Raw genomic sequence first — 11,312 nt, forward strand, 5'->3', positions numbered from 1 at the left:
AGGTGCAACTAATTCTTCCTCATCTTGAATGGTAATTCCATTGATTTGCTCCCTTGGGTTAGATTCAGTGTTACTCGGTAGACTACCTTATGGTTGTTCAGATATCAATTTAGCGAGCTGACCTATCTGAGTTTCGAGCCCTTGGATCGACGCTTGTTAGTTCTTAAGTGATGTCTCAATTTTCTAAAAACGAGTTTGTTGGTAGGGTGGTTGTTGGAAGCCTGGAGGTGGTGGTGGTCGTTGGTTCCCTTGGCCTCCCCATGAGAAATTTGGGTGGTTCCTCTAACCTGCACTGTAAGTATTACTATAAGGATTATTTTGAGATCGAGGATTATTACCCATGTAATTTAAATGCTTGTTCTCCATATTGTGGCCATAGTATGGGTATTCTGGATTGCTCGATCCACCTCCACTTGCTTCGCACTGCATTACTGGGTGAACCTGTGAAGAACTAAGAAAACCATCAATTTTCTTATTTAAGAGTTCTACCTGATTAGAGAGCATGGTGACCAAATCGACGTTATAAAGGCAGGCTGCTTTTGTTGGCTTTGTCCTCATGACTTGCCACTGATAATTATTCAGTGACATCTCTTTTATAAATTCATAAGCATCTTTAGGTGTTTTTTTATTGATAGTCCCACCAGCGGCTGCGTCAACCATTTTTCAAGTCGATGGATTCAGGCCATTTTGAAACGTTTGAACTTGTAGCCAGAGTAGTAACCTATGGTGAGGGCATCCTCTCAAGAGGTCCTTGTATCTTTCCCATGTACCGTAGAGTGTTTCTAAATCCATCTGTACAAAAGAAGAGATATCATTACATAATTTGGCTGTTTTAGCCGGTGGAAAATATTTTAGTAAAAACTTTTTGTTCATTTGTTCCAAGTAGTGATTGACCCTCGTGGTAACGAGTTCAACCATTGTTTAGCCTTATTCCTCAACAAAAAAGGAAACAACCGAAGGTGAATGTCGTCATCAGAAACGCCATTAATTTTAAAAGTGTCACAAAATTCTAAGAAGTTTGCCAAGTGAGCATTGGGATCCTTGTCCTGCAAACCATCAAACTGAACAAACTATTGGATCATTTGAATGGTGTTAGGTTTCAGTTCAAAATTATTTGCAGCAACAGCAGGCCTAACTATGCTCGATTCAGTTCCTGTTAAAGAAGGTTTAGCATTATCATACATAGTACGCGGAGCATGATTCTGATTAGCAGCAATTCTAAGAGGTAGCAGATTTTCTTGGTTTTCAGCCATCTCCTCAGTTGTGGTTGAAATATTATCCTCTTGCTCTTCCTCTGTGTATCGTAAGCTTTGCCTTATTTCTCTTCAGTTTCTATGAACTGTGCGATTGATCTCACTATCAAATAGTAATGGTCCCAACGGGTTTCTTCTAGTCATACACTATAAAAACCTGCCAAGAACGAATAAAAGAAAATTTAGGAAAGAAAATAAAATTTAAATTGCAATAAAAGTAAAATGGCTAAAGTAATAAAAATCGAGTGTTCCTAATATCCTAGTTCCCCGGCAACGGCGCCAAAAACTTGTTACGTGATATTCGAGACAGGTTTTAAATATTTGTACTTAATTATTCTTAAAACTAACTATTATCACGATGAAGGCAAGTGTACCTATCGAACAGTAGTATAGCTTTAGCAAGACTGGTTTGTCGAACCCAAAGGAACCAAGAGATTTGTTTATCTAAATTAATTAACTAAATTAAGAGTGCATAGAGAGAAATTGGGGAAAAGCTTTTTGGAAAATTCGATTGATGAAGACAATACCCAAGGAAAAATCCACCTAGACTTCACTTGTTATTTGACCCTGAATTAGACGATTTATTCATTTTATTTGATCCGTAAAAATCCCTAAGTTGTATTATTATATCTTTCGAGACTAATAATGTCTAACCCTAGGTTGATTAATTGAAATCTCTTTCTAATTAACACCTAGTGTTGCATTAACTCGATCTATGGATCCCCTTATTAGGTTTCACCCAAATTAGGCAAAATCTTATCACCCTATCTCTAGGCGTGCAATCAACTCCACTTAATTATGAAAAAATTACTCTTAGATAAGGTCTATTCCTCCTCTGAATAAGAACATTAAATTGAATCAATATCCTGGAATATTAAAACAAGAATTAATAACACATAATTAAGAAGAAGTCAAATATTTATCATACAATTCAGATAATAATAAGAAGATCTGTCTTAGGTTTCATTTCCCTTAGGTATTAGGGGGTTTAGTTTATAATTATAAAAGAAAACATCTCAGAAGAATAATGAATATAAAACATAAAGAAAACCCAAAACCCCTGAATGGAAATTGAAGGGAGATCTTCAGTCATGATGATGAATCTTGCTTCTGAGATGGACCAATCGGCTTCCCTTGACTAATTTGATCGCGTGATTCGTAACAAGTAATAAATATTTATAATGAAGATCAAACCTAGAGTAACTATTATCAAGACGAAAAGGCAAACGCACCTATCGAACAATAGTATAGTAATGGCAAGACCGGGATATAGTACCCAAGGGAACCAAAAGTACTAGTAATGTCTGTCTTTTTATTATCTAGCCTAAGAATAATGGGGTTTCATTTTAATTTAACTAATTATCTAAACTAAGAATGCACAGAGAAAAGAATTGGGGAATTGCTTTTGAGAAAATCGATTGACTTAAGACAATACCTAAGGAAAAATCCACCTAGACTTTACTTGTTATTCTGGCTCCGAACCGGACGATTTATTCATTCAACTTGTTCCGTAGAGATCCCTAAGTTATGTTATTATCCCTATTCAAGACTAATAATGTCTAATCCCTAGATTGAATAACCGAGACTTTTCTCTAATTAACACTCTAGGATTGCATTAACTCGATCTATGGATCCCCTTATTAGGTTTCACCCTAATCTGACAAAATCTTGTCACCCTATTTCTAGGCACGCAATCAACCCCGCTTAATTATGACAACTGTACTCTTAGACAGGGTCTATTCGTCCTCTGAATAAGAGCGTGTCTTGAATCAATATCCTGGGATATCAAAACAAGAATTAAGAACACATAATTAAGAACAAGTTAAATAGTTATCATACGATTTAGAAAATAATAACAAGATTCGTCTTAGGTTTCATCCCCCTTAGGTATTTAGGAGTTTAGTTCATAACTAAATAAGAAAACATCTCCGAATAATAAAGAATACAAAACTGTAATATCCCGAATTAGGGCCTAATCGGAATAGTGGTTTCGTGACCATAAATCTGAGATAGAAATAATTATTTTATAATTATTTTGAGGTTTATGATATGATTGCATGATTGTGTGAAAATTTCGTCATGAAATTCTATGCCTAAAGTGCTTAAATTGAAAGTAGGGACTAAATCGAATAAGTTGCAAAACTTGCATTCTAGAAGTTTTTAGTATGAAATTGTTTTGGAATATTAATGAGGAGGTCTTAAATAGAAATTTGACCAATTTTAAATTCATGGACAAAATTAGGACATGGAAGGAATTTTTGGAAAGTTTAGTAGTAAGGGTATTTTGGTCATTTAGTTATTAAAATGAATTAAAAACAATATTAAAAGCCAATTTTTGTCCATCTTCTTCATTAGGCCGAAATTTCAAGGGTTCTCCATAGCTAGGGTTTGTTTCAAGCTTCCAAGCTCCATAGTAAGTGATTCCAAGCCCCGTTTTTAATGATTTTTACGTTTTTGAGATCCCGGTAACTCGATAAAGCTTATGTTAACAATAATTTAACCTAGGGTTTATATTTGGAAAAATACCCATAGGTGAAATTTGTGTATTTTGATGTTTTATGATAGAATATGAAGTTTTAAATTATGTTAGACAACTTGTACTACTCGATTTTAAGCAAAAACGAGTAAAAGGGCTTAATCGGTAAAAATACCTAATAGTCACAAGTACATGTTAGAGTGAGAATTTAATGTTGCCATAGAAGAGAAAAGTGATACGAATGTTGTAAAACATAAGAATAAGGAATAAAGTTTAATCCCGAGCCTAGGGGCAAAAATGTAAATATGCAAATGTTTAGGGGTAAAATTGTAATTTTTCCAAAATTTGAGTTAAGGATTAATTTGATAATGTGAGTATTAAATAAGCTAAATGTGTTATTTTAGATCAAGAAAGACGTGGAATCGACCTCAATCGAGCAAAAGAAAAGATTGTGGACTAAATTGCAAAATCTTTGTATTTTGGTACCAAGGTAAGTTCATGTGTAAATAATGTAGCATAATGGTTATTTTTAAGTTATTGATGTTAATTATATGTTATGCTGAATTTTATTATGAAATGTATGCTTTGTGGTTAATTTCAAATAATATGTAAATTATGTGAACTACTTGTTAAATATAATTGTTACCGAGTATTGATTTCGGCATTCTACGGAAGACGGCAAGGATAAGTGTTCGAGGAAAAAAGCCCGTTTGAACCTTAGGAATAGATTAGGATACAAGTGACATGTCACTAGGATGGTTGAGCATCCGAACTCGTTGAGTTGAGTCCGAGTTCACTTATGGATGCGAATGTCTGAACTCGTTGAGTTGAGTCCGAGTTCGTGAGATGTAACTAGGCATCCGAACTCGTTGAGTTGAGTCCGAGTTCACTTATGGATGCGAACGCCCGAGCTCGTTGAGTTGATTCCGAGTTCGCTTATGGGCGGGTTACATGTATGCTTGATTGCATATATGGCACTTATGTGCAAGTTATCCATGTATCCGAATTATATTCCGATGTGTTCAACGGGTAAAGTTCTACTCAAATGGAGGAATATTCGAGATGTAAAGAGACGTATTGGTAAGTGATGTGAAATGGATATTTTGGACAGGTATGTATTTAACCCTCGGGTTGAGTATTGATACAACCACGATAAGGTAATAAGATGATGAAAAATGATTAAAAATGTGATATGTGTTTTAGTGATACATGCTAATGTTGATTGGTATGACTGTTTGTTATGTTACTTATTATTTGCATATGAACTTACTAAGCATTTATGCTTACTCCCTCCTTCTTACTCATTGTAGTTTTGGACAAGCCAGCTCAGGAGTCGGGATAGGTCGAAGGCTCAGTCACACTATCCGGAAGACTTTTGGTAATGGCTTGTAAATTTAAGTATGGCATGTATAGCAATATACCTTTTTTGTGTAAATGATCTTATGGTATGGTGATGGAATGGTTGAGGAAATGCTTGATAATGATAAATTATGAAAATAGTTAGTTTAGATTATATTTGATGTTAAGGAAAATTATTAAGATACTTAGTGCATAAAAACTCATAAAAGGAATGAAATTTGCCATAAACAGAATACTGCAGCAACACTGACGCGAGTTTAAAAATTTACTAAAAATCATAGAAATTGAACTTGGTGATGGACTACATATCACATTTAAGCTTATTATGTCTAGTTTCACATGAAACAAATGAAACAGGTAAAGGAATTATATGTTACAAGATATTTGAATTTTAGTGAAACAGGGTCATAGAGGTTTCTGAATCCCCTGTTCCAAATTTAGAAATTCACCATAAATTGTAACGATATAATTAGGTAGTGTATTTTATATTCTCAGAATCCTTATTGAGTCTAGTTTTAGGATAAATAAACCTCATAGTCATATGGATTTTTTACAGAGAGAAATGTGGTTCGTAGTAAACAGAGGTCAGACCAGTCAAGTCCTGAAACAGGGGTAAATTTAACTAATAAACTGTAGTAATTGGCCCAACCAAAAATTCTAGAAAAAAATTAGTAGATAGGTATATGAGTCTAGATTTAGGGAAAATTTACTGATCTTGATTTCGAGTTTTGTAACTCGAGATATGATTTTTCTTGTGACTGTGACGCAAGTAGCTTAAAAGCTGTGAATGTAGAAACAAATAATCCAAAGTTCTAAAAATGTTAAATTAAGCTTAGTAACACCTCATACTCGACTCCGGCGACGGTCTCGGGCGTGGGTGCGTTACAAAAACATTAAGAAAACCCAAAACTCCTGAAGGGGAATTGAGGAGAGATCTTCAGTCTTGATGATGAATCCGGCTTTTGAGATGGATCAATCGGCTTCCTTGGGGTAATTCCTTACCCCCTTCTCCATCTCCCTTTTTCTCCTCCTCTAGGGTGTATTTATAGGCTTCGGAATGCCTAAAAACCCTTGAAATTGGCCTTTTCTGAATTGAACTTAACTTGGGCTCGGCAGGGACACGACCGTGTGACACGCTCGTGTGAGTCGTGCTCCAATTCAACCAGATTGAGACGACTGTGTGATCTGCCTGTGTGAGGAGGTCCAGGCCGTGTTGATTTTGTACTTTGGTCCATTTTCTCCGTTTTTGGCCCGTTTTTCATTCCTTTCGCTCTCCTATGCTCTCCTAAGTATAAAACATGAAATTAAAGTATTAGAAGCATCGAATTCACCAATTCTAATGAGCAATCATCCATAAAATGCATTAAACATGGGGTAAAAATGTGTATAATTTATGGTTGATCATAATTCCTTGCCTCCTACTCCGTGTGTCTCCTCTAAGTGCCTCATCCGGTGTTTAAATAGGCTTTCGAATTCCTAAGAGCCCTCAAAAGTGGCCATTTCCGAATAAGACTATACTTGGGCTCGGTAGGGACACACCCGTGTGTGATTACTCCAGCCCGTGGTCAAGGCTGTTGAATAGGCACGGACGTTTAGTCTACCCATGTAATTCGTGCTTCGATCTTGCCAAATGTACACGGCCGTGTGCCACGCCCGTATGAGGAAGTCCAGGCCGTGTTGATTTCCCACGTGGGTCTATTTTCTCCGTTTTTTGCCCGTTTCTCGCTCTTTTTATTCTCCTATGCTCACCTGAGTATAAAACATGAAATTAAAGAATTAGGAGCATCGAATTCACCAAATCTAAGGAGAAATCATCCATAAATGTGCTAAGCATGGAATAAAAATATGTATAAATTACGGTTTATCAAATACCCCCACACTTAAGCGTTTGCTTGTCCTCAAACAAAATCCTCAATTCACAATCAAAAAAAATTCTTCTCAATTATAATCCCTATCAATAATATCTCAAAATAATCCATAAGTATTCATACATTGAAAATTCAACTAAAAAGTACATCAAAGTTTCAAACATTCCAAGTTGAGCATTTTATCATGAAAACATAGGTGTCCCCCTTCATCTAACTAATCACCTTTGATCAAAATATCACAGAGTTTAACATCCTCACTAAAGATTCACTCAAATCACTCGAGGTGTTTAAGGACATCAAATAAAGCGCTCATTAGTCAATATGAAAAGTTATTACAATATGCTTGCATGAAAATTAAGTCTCTACCACTATATTTTGAGTGATACATCAATCAAAAAGGTCTTTAGAGGGTTGTAACATGGCTTTGGTTAGAGGGTGTGGTCACAAGCTGAAAGAAAATGATAGAATCGAGATTAAATTGAAGAAATCACCAAACTGGAAAAAGAACTAATTATGAGTTGAGTACAAGTGAGCTTCTTCTCAGAGTATGGAGTTAACACTCAAGCTCAAAAATGATGAATTACAACTAATATGTATCTAAGTATTTTTAAGAACTAGTCAAATAACATAGAACTTAATTATTGCAACGAAGAATAAAACATAGCTAAGCAATTAATTCAAATCAAATCTCGACAAAAATAGGGATCAATTTAGGGGATGTCAACAATAATGGGTTATGGGTTACTATTGAGGGTAAATCAATTAATGGTTTGCTAGGCTCAAAAGGGTTTACTAAGGGTTAATTATGAAGGTAGACTTTTGTGGAGTGAGTGGGTTAAACATAAGTGTCTTTATCATCTCGACATATCAAATCAAATGGTGTGGTCTTGACATGCATAATCAAGCAAGTTCTAGAATAACAAATCAATATTGACGCACTCATAATAAAAGTGAGCATAAAAGAAATAACATATGCTCTAAAGGCTCAAGATCTCACAAAAAATTATGGCTTTTTGATGTTTAAACTAGTGAATTTCAATTCAAGATAATACCTAAACTTAGGGAAGTAACCTAAAAGTTTTTAATTTTTCAAAAATCAACTTATCATGCTTGATTCCCTAATGTCTTAAGGTTTAAACTGTCACTGCATGAATGTCTATGTTTTACTTCAAGACATATCAATAAAAATAATAAATTAATTAAAATTCATTCTAATAGGGATATGAGTGATTTACGTGATAATAAGACAAAATTCAGGGATTTCTAATGATGACATAAAAGACCCCCCACACTTAAGATGTACATTGCCCTCAATGTACAAAGATAGATATATTGAAAAATATAGATATATAATCATAAGATAGGGAGAGCCCAGTGTAGTATCGAATTCTAATAGGGATATAGATATATTCTAATAGGGATATGAGTCATTCTCCTCCTTGAACTCTTCAGTATATAAGCCCAGTGTAGTATCGAATTCTGAGAGCTTAGCTGGCGGACTAATCTGCCTAGGCAAAATTGGACCGTGCCGGGATCATCATAGTTCGTCATTACGGTCTAAAGATAAAACGTTGAGAATAGTTCCATCGTGAGCTCGAGATATGATGGCTCGATGATCCTAAAAAAGGCTCCCAAGGGTCGGTGGTTGGAGGGCCCGAATTGCATCAGCCAACTGGACTTGTTCTACTGTAGCCCAGTCGATACAGTGGCCCGTAATTAAAGGTCAGGCCTGAAGTATTTGGAAAATTTCTTCTTGGGGCCCAATGGGGAACTGCAGGAAAGGGTGACGACTTTCCACGGTAGGACCAGAGGAGGATGACGCTCCCTTCCTTTTCTTTGAAGCAGGGATGGCGGCCTTTTTACGACATGATGACGACATTCTATACCTGCAATATAAAGAAGAGTAATGTAGGTAAATGAATTTGAAAAGGAAAAAGCCTTGAATTTGAACTAACAATTTCAGCCAAAACTACTAATACTAACCAAACTCAACCAAAATAATCAATTTGATAGCATAATTTCGTGACATTAGCATGGTAATAGCATGAGAATGAGCATAGTAATGGCATGGGTATGATAATAGAATGAGGCTTTCTTAATAACTCGATTCAACATGAAATGTATGATAAATAACCTAAGAATGCAAATTAAATGATAGAATAATGAGCAAAAATGAAAATAGTACAAGAGAAATGAAGATTATTTTGATAATAAGTATTAGAAATAAGTAAAATAAAAGTGAAAAGAGTAAACAAACGCAAAAAGAGAGAGATTGGGAGTCGAGAATGGAGTTGGAAGCGGCGCACGAGCGTGGTAGGGAGGCCGTGTGGACTTGAAGCGGCTAGGGTTAGGGATTTTGGATGAAGAAGATGATGACTAGTGAAGGATATTTATAGATTTTGGGACACACGGCCAGGGGCACGCCCGTGTTCCCCAATTTTTGCCTATGTAATTCGCAAATTTTGAATTTGGGCGTGTCTGATAATTGGCCCACGCCCGTGCGCCTTAGGTGTGTTAGTTCACACGACCATGTCACACGACCGTGTCTGGCTTTGTTTGCTTCTCCCACGTCCGTGTATGTAGGCCCACGCCCGTGTTGTTTTGGCAGGTTCGCCCACAGTTGCTTGGCACGGGCGTGTCTAACACCCGTGCTAATTTGACAGGTTCAGGCATGATTTCAAGGCTCGAGACGTGCGCACGCCCGTGTTATTTTGGCAGGTTCATCCACGGCCATGTTGCACGGCCGTGGCGATTTATCATAGCCCGTGCTTGGGGAAAATCTTTGTACTGTTTCTACACGGTCCTGCGCATGCCCGTGTGCTTGGCCGTGTCTGTGTGGTAAACATGTATTCAAGAGCTTCATTAGTAAGTTAGGTGATTGTTTCGTCTCCCACACGAAGTGTGAGCTCACCTGTGCCAACGTCAATAATCGTTTTAGCAGTTGCTAAAAGGGGCCTTCCTAAAATCAAAGGAGTGTTGCTATCCTCCTCTATGTCTAGAACAATGAAGTCAACGGGAAATATAAATTTATCGATTTTAACTAACACATCTTCAATAATACCCTTAGGAAATCTTATAGTTTTATCTGCTAATTGAATGCTCATCCTAGTCTGTTTGGGTTTCCCAATACCTAATTGTTTGAACATTTTGTAGGGCATGACATTAATACTAGCCCCTAAATCAGCTAATGCAATATTAACTTCTAAACTACCAATTAAGCAAGGAATTGTAAAACTCCCTAGATCTTTTAATTTGTTGGGTAGCTTATTCTGCAGAATAACTGAGCAAACTGTGTTTAGCTCCACATGCAATGCCTCGTCCGACTTCTGCTTATTTGCTAAAAGCTCCTTTAAAAATTTCATTGCATTTTGGCATCTATGATAAAGCTTCAATAAATGGTAAGTTAATGTGTAATTTTTTAAGAGTTTAAGGAATTTACCAAATTATTCATCTGAGCGGTCTTTCCTTGTTACGTTGGGGTATGGCACACGAGGTTTATATTCAACATTCACTGATTTGTTTTTATTATGACCTACCTCACCTTGACTCTGCTCGCAACAGTTTCTTGCCTCGGTTTTGGCTTAGACTCAACAAATCCTTCTTTATCTTGAACATTAATTGCATTGAGCTGTTCCCTTAGGTTGGGTTCAGTATTACTTGGCAAGCTACCTTGTGGTCGTTCGGAGATTAGTTTGGACAGCTAGCCTATCTGAGTTTCGAGCCCTTGGATCGACGCTTGTTGATTTTTAAGTGCTATCTCGGTGTTCTGGAAATGAGTTTCTGACACTGAGATAAATTTAGATAGCATCTCTTAAAGGTTCGGTTTCTTTTCCTATTGATAGAGTGGTTGTTGAAAACTCGGAGGATTCTGTGGCCTTTGATTCTCTTGACCACACTAGGAGAAATTTGGGTGGTTCCTCCAACCTGCATTATAAGTATTGCTAGAAGGATTATTTTGAGATCGATGATTATTACCCATGTAATTTAATTATTCGTTCTACATGTTGTGGCCATAGGATTGATATTCTGAATTGCTTGATCCACCTCCACTGACTTCACAGTGCATTACTGGATGAACCTGCGAAGAACCAGAGTAAACCATCAATCTTTTTATTTAAAATTTCTACCTAGTTTGGCAGCATAGTAACCTAATCGACGTTATAAACACCTGTTATTTTAGTTGGCTTAGTCGTCATGACTTTCCATTGATAGTTATTCAGTGACATCTCTTCAATAAATTCGTAAGCCTCTTTAGGTATTTTGTTATTGATGGTTCCCCCAGTTGCTGCATCAATCATCTGTCTTGTCGAGGGGTTCACACCATTGTGGAATGTTTGAACTTGCAACCATAGAGGT

General features: G+C 36.5%; 1 non-coding gene across 1 annotated transcript; it reads left to right on the forward strand.

Annotated features, from left to right (window-relative positions):
* Nucleotides 1–718: 718 nt before the first annotated feature.
* LOC121231045 (small nucleolar RNA R71) lies at nt 719–825 on the forward strand. Its single transcript, XR_005929114.1, has one exon. It is a non-coding gene; the product is annotated as a small nucleolar RNA R71 (small nucleolar RNA).
* Nucleotides 826–11,312: the final 10,487 nt, after the last annotated feature.

This window comes from Gossypium hirsutum, chromosome A06 (assembly GCF_007990345.1).
Source record: "Gossypium hirsutum isolate 1008001.06 chromosome A06, Gossypium_hirsutum_v2.1, whole genome shotgun sequence".
NCBI classification, from domain to species: domain Eukaryota; kingdom Viridiplantae; phylum Streptophyta; class Magnoliopsida; order Malvales; family Malvaceae; genus Gossypium; species Gossypium hirsutum.